The sequence below is a fragment of the Xyrauchen texanus genome, chromosome 6 (genome assembly GCF_025860055.1).
Source record: "Xyrauchen texanus isolate HMW12.3.18 chromosome 6, RBS_HiC_50CHRs, whole genome shotgun sequence".
In the NCBI taxonomy this organism is placed as follows: Eukaryota; Metazoa; Chordata; class Actinopteri; order Cypriniformes; family Catostomidae; genus Xyrauchen; species Xyrauchen texanus.
The window spans coordinates 27,363,775-27,376,510 of NC_068281.1; the positions used below are offsets into that span (position 1 = coordinate 27,363,775).

The window sequence follows — 12,736 nt, forward strand, 5'->3', positions numbered from 1 at the left end:
TTTGACTAAAGAAATTATCCTCCCTGCCCAGTAAGTGGCAAAATGCATGAAAAGAAGAACTCAGAAAAAAAGTCACTTAGGAAAGGGAAAGTGGAATTTATAGTAAAAAAGGACTTAAACACACCTATCTTGTTGCTTTTGAAGATATGGCTTTAACCACTGAAATCGTATTGATTACTTTTATACTACCGTTATGTGCTTTTTGAGCTTCAAAGTTTTGGACACTGTCCTCACTTTGATCTGCATAGCTGAGATATTCTTCTAAAAATCTTCGTGTGGTTTCTGCAGAAAAAAGAATGTAAATGATGAAAGAAATTTCATTTTTGGGTGAATTATACCTTTCTATATATCTTTGTCTAAATAAATCATCAATTGGATGAGGCTGGACAAAAGTGGAAGCGAAGTTTTGCGCCCCTCCGTAGAGATGCTCACAGCTGAACTCCAGTGGCAGCCTCAGTAACACACGTCCCCTTGGAGACTAAAGCAACACGTGATGCGTCGACTTGTCACGTTCACTGAGCAGCGCTCAGGAACACACTTTGAGGAAAAAGTGACTTTTCTGACCCTCACTCGTCGGAAGTGTCGATGGACATCATTCATTTAGGGAGCTAAAGCAAGTGAGCGATGTAAAGTCTCCAATTGGCGAACTCTGCACATCCTCAAATACGCCATTTTGATCGCTCTCCGGAACAAGTTTGCAGTTTTTTTTCGAAGTCCATCATCTCTTTTCACCATCACCATGTCTCAACGCAATCTGCCCAACCCCGACAAAGTCAAACGTAAGTATTGCGCAGTTTTCAACATTTTATCTCGTGATGTTTTGTGTACGCTGTCCACCCTGTCGAACGCAAACTTTGTTGTATGAATACTTTATTGGAAGTTTACATAAACTTGGAAGGCCGAAGATGTTGAAGTGATGACCAATCTTTTTTTCCTAGCTGCTTGTGCAGCACACGATTTGTGCTTCCTCGTTTAGTTCTCGCATCCAAAGGTTGAACGCCTGACTACAGGAATTCACTCGCGAGCGCACATGTTTATTCTGCCTACCTGAGTGTTAAACTCGACCACTTTAAGAAGCCATAAGCTCTATAATTGGGCCATTCTCTCTGACTTGACCAAACAAAGTTTACTCTAGGTAGTGCTATCAAAAGTGAGTATTTTTATAGTGAATTGAAGCATCCACATCTTTGTACTTTGATCGTGACGAGCGCGTGGGGGGTTGGACACGCTTCCCTTTATATTTTAACCTTGCCAGGACATTTGATGATTATGTTTTATTTGCATTTTCGACAGGTCTTCAATATATAGAGAAGTCGTTATTGCTCACCAGACAACCTTTCTTTTGTCTGTCACTCGTTAGAAACGTAGTGTTTGGGAATGTCAAATGTTTTAAAGGAGGAAGTTCGCTGTCGTCGGTTTACACAGCGCGAGACTCTTTGGGTTGGGTTCGCTGCACAAAATGAACACCGGATAGTCTTCCAAGACATTCATTCAGACTACCATATTTGACGTAAGAACATAGTTCGACGATGTCAGTTAAACTATATTGGTTTGTGATGATTATAGTCTACTTTAAAACTTGTATCACTACATTGAGTGACTCGTCAGAGACTATGCTCGTGCCTCGTGCCCTCCTCCCATCATCCACAGATCGTTCTTGCGTCTCTGTGGAGTTTCAGAAAGCGCTGAGATCCGGATGAGCAGTTCGCATTCCATTATCAAATTCTACACTGGGCTCCAGGAGGCCTGCAGTGCCAGCATCATTCACTCACTTTTTTGACCCCAAGTCTGCTGGCTTTTTATCACATCTAGGTTGTATTGAACTATTAGGGTGTAAACTATAAAGCGATGTATTTCAACAGCCAGAAAATAAAAGATGGCACATGTACTGTCACTCTCTCAGAAAGCTGTTAGAAACCTCATTGCATCTGTTGTAACTTGTTCCTTATTTTAAAACTAATTCCAGGGTAATATATTACAAAGTATAAAGTTAACAATTTACACTAGATAAATAAAAAATGGCAAATATAAAAAGTTGGCTATGCTGCTAAATAAGGGGACACAACATCATCACAGTCTGTGAAAATTGTCTATGGATAGATGACCTGCTGTTTGACAACCACTGTGTTGAGACATTTAGAGCGAGGTATTGTTTCTGAAACTGATCTTACATGAGAAAACTGTGTTGGTTGTTAGAGATGCCAAGTCGCTTTCCTTTGTATAGTCTTAAATGATCATAAAACATTGAAACCATCGTAAATGTTTTCCAACAAGGGAATCTTTTGATTCATCACTTGAAACAGAGAACTTACCACTTTGTTTCTCTAATAATAAATGTAAGGAAATTATAATTTTTTTAATTGTCTGACAACTGAAATATAAAATTATATTGCTCTTGTTATTTCACCTCCTAACCCTTTTTCCAACTTAAAACATGAAGAAAATCCTCCTTTCCCCATTTTCCTTTTATCACAATGCAAGCTGAAGTAGGGTGGAGATCTGATTGTTCAGTAAAAATCAGTAACATAAAGCCAGAAGACCATGAAAATTCAAAGGCATGTTCGACTGAACAGTCAACCAGTGGTCTGGACTGTAATCTCCTCTGTCCTCAGCAGGGAGTCGCCAGAGTTGAATAGAGAAAACCCATTGTGATCATCAGAGCTGCCATGCTGATAGTGATAGAAAGCAGCCATCAGACTTTACCCCACTTTGTATACAAAACTCTGTAGTCTATAAGGAGTCTCAAAGGCCAACAAAAAGAGGTGATACTATACTCATTGAGTGAGTGATTTGTTTTGAGCTTTGGTGTTTACTGTCTATTTTAATATCAATAATCAAACTTAAAAATGTATTAATTAGCATCCTAAAGACAACACACCTTAATTGACCTTGATTACTAGACATGGATAAAAATCAACTTATAGGGCTCCCTAGTAAACGTAACTTGACAAACATGCCGAACTGTGATTGTTTACACAGTGGAAAGACAAAGTGGCCAATCTGTTGATCCTGGGGTGGATGGAGAAACTATCTGTACCTCACCGAACCTTTTGCCCTTAGTGATGGGCGTTCTGTTCACTCATCCAGGGGTAGAGATGGGCATCCTGTTTCACTCTGGAGCTATTTTTAACCTGTCTATTTTAGATAAGATTATGTTCCCTCTACCTCATAAGGGAATGGGAAGCATGACTAGGGTGTTGGGTGAGATATGGTACCTGTGGTGCCTAAGAAACTTAGTTTTGAGTGGATGGATGCAAACAGTTAGCATGTTTCATTTGAATTTAAGAGACCGTCTTAAATTAGTATAACTAATTTATGACTTTGAAGCTCTGAACAATACTTATTTTAATGCTACTGTTGTTAATTTGGACTCTGGTCTTCTTGTTATGTAAAAGTGTAACATTCACTTTATACGTTCACATACACTTTAAAAGTTCTATTTCAGTCAGACTAAAACAATTATTTGTATTTTTAAAATGTCATGTAAGCACTTTATTCGCATCTAGGGCTGCATGATTTTGGCAAAAGTCATAATTGTCGATTATTCCCTTGATATTGTAATTACGATAAAATTCAATCAGTGGAATTTAAATTAAATACTTTTTTGTCTGAAGCATTTGCATGCCATATTATTTCAAACGAAGGCTGTAGCTTGATTATGCAAAGTTCCCTCTGTAATGTGATTATAACATCATATGTAATTGTACTAACTGAATATTACTTTGTAATGCTGCTGAATCCATTGTTAAAGTGGTGTACTTTACAAAAACATACAAACCGGAATGGAGAACCTCTTTTTTAAACCACTCACAGTTGTTAAAATATATTGACATTGAGCTGGGGATCCTTCTATGATAACAAAACACATTGGTTTGTTTACACAGTATTTTCCGCTTTATTTTTAAATGATAAAGTGTAGTAAAGAGACAAAAAGTTAAACAGATTCTTCATGGGAACTTCTTTGGTACAAGTGGGACATGGATGACAGGAAATAAAGCAGTCTGTGTGGATAGAGGAAGTTAGAAAACAAAAACAATAGGTACCATATCCTTTCCCTGTAAACTTAAGAATTAAGTTGTGCGAAAGTTAATCAAAGATATATTAATAGTCAAACTCTCATTACCCTTGATGTTTACCACAATAATACATTGCTTAATTTTTTGTACATGCTAACAGTCCTTTTTGAGGGGTTGTAAGCTTTGCTTTCTCTTTTTTGCTTTTGTCTGCGGGAGAAAAAGAAGATGAATCACACACAGCTTTGCTGGCCTCCTTCTCTTACTTCCCCCACCCCTTCTCTCCCACCCTGCCTCTGTTGCTGACTAAACAGTTTTGTCAGCTGGCAGTTGCCCACAGTTTGTGAATTTTTGATAGCTTCTAGAGGTGGAACACTGGGTATTAGTGAAGAGTATAGGGAGGGTGACAGAAAGTTTCTGAATTGGGAAGATAGCAGGTCTAGTCACATTGTGGAACCAGTTCGTCTTGTACTAGCATTCTACTGTAGGCTTCCCAGCTTTGTGTTGTAGAATTAAACACACATTTTAAAGATGTGAAACTGCCTGTGGCTAATTAATTTAAAAAACATGATAAATGTTTTTCCCTTGGAAAATTGATAGCAATTTTGACTGAAAAACTTATATGATTGCCAAGCTTTCATCTCAGATCTCCATTAAAAGTGTTAGTTTACCCAAGAATGAAAATATACACACACAAAAGTTTGCAAAATACTTCCAGCAAAGTTGAAGAAATAATTGTTGTGATGTAATTTCGAAATAAATCTGGCCTAAAAGAAGGTGTTTTTGAGATTGTTGCAGTGGTTTGAAGCAGCGACATTTTAAATACAATAACAAGTGGTACCTTTGCATATTATGGCCATGCATGGCGGGTTAGCATTAGCGCCATAAATGTAGAATTTAAACAATCCTTAAACATTAAAATGCTCACTGTTTCAAGCCACATCCACACTAACGTTTGAAAGCTCATCTTTTTCTCAAAATGTTGTCCTTCCACACTGAGACTGCGTTCTTGTCAGCGAAATCGGAGCTTTTCAAAAACACTCCAAGTGGATACATTTGAAAACCCCATCTTCGTATTGTAGTGTGGACTGGGAAAATTGATATATCTGAAAACTATGACGTATTTGTTGTCATGTGACCAAGGGCGTCACTTTGTTTTAAAAAGTGGTGGGGACTGTTGTGTGTGTGAAAATCCCAGGAGATCAGCAGTTACAGAAATACTCAAACCAGCCCATCTGGCACCAACAATTATCCATGCGATTATCTAATCAGCCAATCATGTGGCAGCAGTGCAGTGCATAAAATCATTTTATACAAGATATGGGTCAGGAGCTTCAGTTAATATTCACATTAACCATGGCATGATTGTTGGTGCCAGATGAGCTGGCTTGAGTATTTCTGTAACTGCTGATCCCTTATTCAGCCTTTGGTGGATTTACAATGTATCTAACCACTGTGTTTGCAATATTATTTATCAAAATCTCAATAAAAAAAATTGTGTCTGAACTCAAATTTGAATTAATCTGAAAAACCACCTAGCCCTGACTTCTGTTCATCTAACACTGTCAGTACTAAGATTTGGTTAGTCAGTGGATACATACATGGATTATTGAATGCTATAATCCCACCCATGCATGTGACGCAGTCATGTTATCCATTTAACCAAACCAATCAAGATGGTGGCCCTTGTTATGGCGGCACTGTTGTGAGTGATATTCACTTTGATAGAGTTGTTAAAGTTAAATGTTACTTTGTAAAACCTTCACATTGCATTCTTTCAAAGGTGACAGGAAGTTTTCTCTGAATTGGTGTCCGGCAGCGGAACATGAGGACAATTGTGTTTCAGACCATACATGCAACTGCGATTTTTGCGCAGTAAGGGGATTTAAGCATTTTCATATGTTTCAGTGTGGACTAAAAACTTTTGGAAAACGTTTAAAAACGGCAGTGTGGACGGAGAGTGTTTTGAATACAAAAACTTAATTTTCAAATGTATCCGGAATAATGTAGATGTAGCCTCAGAAGTATAGCCACAAGATGATTTTAGGGTGAATTACTTACTACTCAAACTCGTATGAATTTCATTCCTTTGTGGAACACAAAATGAGATTTTAGGCAGAATCCTCAGTCACCATTCACTTTAATTGCATCTTTTTTCATACAATTAAAGTGAATGGTGACTGAAGGTGTCATTCTGCTTAACATCTCCTTGTTTTCCATGGAGTAAATAATGTTAAATTGGTCTTGAACAATGTGAGGGTGAGTTAATGATGATTTAATTTATAGTGAAACTATCCCCTTAAAGGAATATTCAAAGTTAAACCCAATCGCTAGCATTTGTGGAATAATGTCGATTACTACAAATGTATTTTGTCTCTCCTTTTTTAAATCTGGGTTACAATGAGGCACTTACAATGTAAATTTATAGGGCCAATTAAAATACTTTTTAAAAGTATTGCCACAAGACAAACAAAATGCTTGTTAACATGATTTTGGTGCCTCACTGTAACCTTGTTTTTTGCATCTTTCTTTTTTTAAGAAAAGGAGGGACAAATTATTATTATTATTATTTTTTTAAATTTGTTTTTGTGGAAATCAACATTAAGCAACTGATGTTACCGATTGAGCTCAACTTGTATTGAACCCAGAATACTGTATTCCTAAACCATTAACTCCATTAATAGCATTACAATTTGCAACATACTGTGACAGTATATTAAATGTTATGACATAGCTGTGACTTTAGTTTCAGTTAGTGCAGTAGTCATTTATCTGGAAAATATAGTTGTGCACTGCAGGTTGAGAAACGGTTGTCCTCATGTGGTGTCAGTATGTCATTGTTGTGTTTGAATGATGACCACATAGGATTGTTCCAGCACTGATCTTTATGGTCACACAGTCTGCTCTTGTGTGCTTTTGCGCAACAAACCAAGGAGAGCTTCAGAGAGAAACATCCCGGCTGCTCACTAGCAAGACAGATCCTCCTCTGTTTGTCTCTGAGAGCGATGTGCAATGGGAAACAGATGTGGCTGAACTGTTAGCTTAATACTTGTCTTAAAAGAGCCTCAATTTGCCTGTCGGTATACAGAATGACTGAATGCGACATATTTTGTCAGCTTCCTAGATTTGTTTGGTACATTTCTTGTCGGTTGGTTTTGCAGCACTGTTAACATTTGTTCTTGAATTTTGTCAAGTATCTGCTGAACATAATGCATTAAACATGACACAGCATAGAGTCTTCATAGAGAATTACTAGGCGGCCACCTCTGTCAAATTTTGTGCCACCTCCAGCTGTCTACAAAACTCTGGTTTAATGTAAACTTGATGGATTGTCATTTGTAACTACAAATCTCTGCAATAATAATAAAATAATTCCGTTGTCGAATAATCGCTTTTTGTCATTTAACATGACTTGAGATCATATAAAACTATAACGATGAAACGTGAGACGAGAGGAGCGCAGCAGCTCGAGTGTCTTGATAGAAACACAGATCACAGCTTGGCGATATATCATTATTTCATCCTTAATTAAAGCTCAAACTCGGTGCGGTCAGAGCCGCTTCAACCAGTCGTGGAAGAGACCCCAATCTGAACGGGAGTCGAGACCGGGAGAGATTTAGAGTTCCGCCGGCTGATACGTACTCTAACACGGAGACGCTCGTCTCTCATCCCCGCTGTCTACTGCTTGCAACGTGTTGCATCATTGATGAGATCATCATGATAAGATCAATATTATGTGAAAAATAACACTAAAATGGCAACAACAATAAAATGTGTGTATAAATATATATTGGTTTTGTATAGACAAGATTGACAATAATTGTCAATAATACTCTTATGGCTAAAATGTTTACAGTTTTCAGTGACTAAAATGGCAATATGACTAAATGTTACTAAAATATGACTAAAATGCCAACAGGTTTCATTGACTAAAACTACATTAAAAAGCCCAGACTTTGTCAACTAAAACTTCACTAAAAAAATTAAATATAATAGGATAAGGTTTACTAAATATGATTAAAATTAAAAGGACATTTGACACAGGATTAAGACTAAAACTAAATATAAAAACAGCTGACAAAATTAACACTAGTATTCAGTTGCCAGGTCATTAGTAGTTTATTAAAGCAAAGCCAAAGTTTACGTGTTTTTATCGTCACATTTTTGATCAGTATGGTACCACCTTCACCTAATTTTGAGCCAGGAAAAACCCTGCGATATAACTAAAGGCCTACTCTTTCAATAGCACATTTATCTCATTAGTGAGCAAGTCATGGCCAGTTATCATAAGATCTTCCCGTATCATCTAATGGCGTTTTCAGCATACCTCTTTCATAACCCATTGCTACCTTTCAAAAGTTGTTATTCAATGGGCTAATTAAATTAAAACACGGGTTATGAAGTCATGCTAGCTGAAAGATGCTAACTAGTTGGCTGTTATTATTCAATAGGATTAAAGTGATTCAAACAGTTCTCTAGCAGCCTCTCCCAAAATGTCCTGAGGCAGTGTAGACAATAAACCAAAAATGGCACCCTTTCAGGAGGAGAAACTCAGCCGCTCCCGTCACTTGGAGCTCTTCGAACATAAGGCAGACAGTGTTTTCCTCAAAAATATGCCTATCTACCATACTGACTCTGACTAATGTCTGCTAATCCACGTTTGCTACCGTAACAGTTTTGGGTAAATGCCAGCAATGTTGTACATTCAGTACTTTAAACTAAATATGTTGTTAAAAGCTGATTTGTTCTTCGTTTCCACTCTCATATTAAGCGTAACATTTGCAAGCAGATGGTACATACAAAACCAAGTGTGGTCCAGCAAGAAAAGGATGCAATTGATGTTAATAACCTACTGACCGATTAAGTTTGTCATTATCAGAATTGCTTAAATTTATGCAAATGTATTTTCATGCAAATTTGAAAAGAAAAGTTGCATTTTGAGAGTGCATTCCCAATTAAACAAACTAATCACAGCTTGCAAATTAGTTTTAGTGACTTGTCGAGGAGGAAAGTATCCCTTAGGGAACAGGACAGAGAAAACAAAACATGGAAACAAGGCAAAGGTCACTCCTCATTCTTTTGTAGCCTGGTTCATCTTAGGGTTGCAGTAAATATTAACTTGCTTATCTCAGAGTATAGGGCATTTTCTTGTAGTCCACTAAAATGAGACAAAGAACTTGAAGAAAATGAATGAGTAATTATTTTAATGTGATGATATAGGGCTCACATTCTTATAGTTCCAAGATTTGTAAAGCTGTGATGTGAATTGATATTGTAATTCTTGTATTTGTGCCTCTATACTCTTCACATTAGCATATGCACTTCCATTATCACCAAGGGCTGTCAGTGTTATAGTGATCAGTAATGTATATTAGAATGATAATCTTAACACACATGATAGAAACTGGTCTTACTTTTCAAATCTTTGATAAACGTCCACAGGTTGCTCAAACATATCAGTGTCCTTTGGCTCCAAACAGGACAACTTGCTCCACAGTGCCCTCCATCGCCTCTCTGAGCTCAGTATCTGCATGCAATTTTTCTCAGCTTGTTCAGAGCTAGTTAATCGCTCTCATGTATTGTTTTTATGTGTAAACATTTGTATTGTTATCTGCAAAAAGCCAAGTTCTAGCCAGTCAGAGAGTTGTTTTTTGCTCCCTTCCCATTACCCCAAACAATTTTGCTGTGTAAATACAGCTCACAAAACATGCTGTTCATTGCAACATTAAAATATATGGGATACTGTGTAAGTTGAATCATCTTTCTCTCCTTTAGATTGCTAACAATGCGAGTATAATGTCAAATAAGATAGATATGTTACAGTCGAACATCCAGCCTATCAATCAGGTAATCATTAGATAAGACAAAATTACAGTAATGCTTTACCTTTGACCCACAATCTACATTTGTATAGATTTTTGGGTTGTCTGCATTTACACAGGCCAATATAATTCTCGAATTAGGATTAATTAAAGCTACACTATGCAACTTTTGGAACCTCTAGAGGTTGAAGCATAAAACGGCAAGTTACTTATGGAGGAACATGTTATGCGAGTTGTGTTTCAGCACTGTGAACCACAGAGTCATGATGTGATATTTTCATGTTGACATTATTTTATTAGTTTAAACATTTATAAGCTACATATTACTTACTTTGCGGAAGATAAACAACACTCTTAATTATATTTTAATATGATTAGTCAACTTTTTTATTCGCTAAACAATACACATTAATGCTTATATTGTACTACACATATCAGTGCAAGTGGTGAAACTCGCGAAATAGCTCATTAATTCAATCGAAGACACTTCATTTATATTACAATCGACAGCTTTAGTGAACAATGCAAGTGAACTGTAAAACTATAACTATGCACACTGTAATATAAAAATGCAAAACTAGGATTTAATAATGATGAAATTTTGAGATCATATAATTATGGAACATGAAGATAATATGCAGAAATATGCAATATAACAATTCAAATAATGTTGAATAGTTTCTTTGCAAGTAAAATTGGAGAGATGGTTTCACGCTAAACAAAATAAAATACATTACTGTGCTATGAAATTGTTACATTATAAATAAGATTATCTTGTACCTTTAGTGGCTTTTAGATCTGTTTACTTAAATCTGCTACACTGATTTTTTGCTTTAAAAATATATTTTGGCATACACTTGCTTGCAGCATTTAGACCATAGGTCTTCCTCAGGCAAAATAAATAAATACAAAAAAATTATAAAAAAAATTCTGATAAAAGGACAATGAAAAGTGATAACTTGTGCATTTCTGTGACTGAGGGGGGAAAAATTGTCTAAGAAAACAGCAGTACACACACTTAGAGACACACTTTGGGACTCTCAAAACTGCTGCAGTGTTATAAAATACACAGAACTCTTGAATATTTGTAAACATGTAAAAATCCGATTGACAGCTCTAAATTAAAATCATTATTGTAGGCTGACCGTAGTGAATAAGGGAAACACAAGGACAGGTTTTGAACATGGATTGTAATCCATGTGTACAGCGTTAATAAAACAAACATTGAAATGTGATCTAAAGCTCAAACCTGATTTAATATTCTATTCTTACTTAAGGTGAATTTACTTCAGAAGATTCTCAGGTCTAGACATGCATTCACACATCTAGTTTGGACGAGTTAGCAGCGCCAGGTTGTGTATATTAGTGATTGACCGATATGGGTTTTTTAATTGCCGATGCCGATATCCATAGAGCAGCGTGGCCGATAGGCCTATACAATGCCGATATATCACACAATTTAATATAGTAAATAACATAAACATAAAATTGCTAAAAAGAAATAAACTCTTCTTTAGCACTATATTTACTAAATATTGAAAAAAAGAAAAAAATATATAATAATATTGTATTTTAAATGGTAGATAGCAGTTTCTTCTGATTTCTGTTTAGTCATCAAATTTTAGTAATTTATTTGCACATGAAGAAATTGTTAATATATTGGAAGCAGGAAATGAGAGTACCAACAGTAGTCCAGCAACCACGGATGGCATGTCCACATTAGCAATCACATTTACTAAAAAAATACGCAATCAAACCAATTGTACATACATACAGTGCATAGTGAATAAGACATTTACTTATAGCACATGTGAAGCACTTTTACTTTGAATTTGGACCAGAGAGTATTTAGCAGAGATGGGCCACTTCAATTAAAATAAATGGGAGAAATTAGAACACCCAACTGCAGCCAACGGTCAACGGATGCAGATAGGAAGCCCCGCATTACAGGTAAAAGAGCCAATCACCTTTTAGGTACAGACATCACCTTTCAACTTGAGAATGCACATGCGCATTAGCTATAAAGGCTGGGAAAATTTAATTTTTTAGGCTAATCTGAGGTAAAGAAGCACCATTTATGATACCAGTGTTGTCAGATTTGACTGCTGAAATATTTGAAATATGTTCTTTGATCGTAATCTTGACCAACCGTTTTGGAGATTACGGTCTTTCCCCATTCAAGTAGAAAGGAGCTGCACTGTCATGACTGGTAATAGCCTCCCGGGAGCGTTCCAAACATGGCTGACAGTGGACTGATTTGCTAGAAAGTCTTTGGTTGCACTCACACACTTGTGTGGATCCAACATGAGCAGCAATATCCTGACCATTTAAACAGCCTGGATTGCCTGCTTTGATTGTGACCACTGACCATCATAATTTGTAAATCAGAGGAACTTTTGATTCTGATCCTGAAGTTTTGATTCTGGCTGATAGAGGAAGAGATTAGATGAGCTGGAATAAAACACTGGATTTTCATGAGATTCGTGAATTATATCTGTTTAATGAGATATCTGCATATTTGCAAATGGTATATAATAGAAGTTTTATTGATATTTGCCTTTTATCATTAGACAAGACAATTAAATGTTACAGGTAACTGTTGAGGAGAGAGAGTGAGAATGAAACAGGCGAGCACTTTAACATTAGGAGCTCAAACGCGTCTGCTCTTATATGTGGACCGTATAAATGAGACTGTGTTGCATACCGGTCTATTACTGTAGTAAAACGATGCATGTAACAACAAAACAAACCATGGTTGGATGTTTACATGTGTCAGTCGCTTCATATGCAAGCAGATGATTTTCGGCGATTCAAGAAAAAAAATCTGCCAAATGGTAAAATTTATCGGCCTCTGCGATTATATTGGTCGACCACTAGTGTGTATGAGTGTGAATGTGTGCT

The 12,736-nt window shown here is 36.5% G+C and overlaps 1 protein-coding gene across 4 annotated transcripts in view; it reads left to right on the plus strand.

The window, feature by feature from the left end:
• Window positions 1-234: 234 nt before the first annotated feature.
• The window catches only part of LOC127644730 (ras-responsive element-binding protein 1-like), a 57,190-nt gene continuing 44,688 nt past the window's right edge, over window positions 235-12,736 (plus strand). For 2 of the 4 annotated variants that reach the window (XM_052128065.1, XM_052128066.1), the window contains exon 1: window positions 235-779. The gene's annotated coding sequence lies outside the window, so the exon portion shown is untranslated. The remainder of the gene's footprint in view (window positions 780-12,736) is intronic. The other 2 variants (XM_052128064.1, XM_052128063.1) reach the window with 2 other exon arrangements.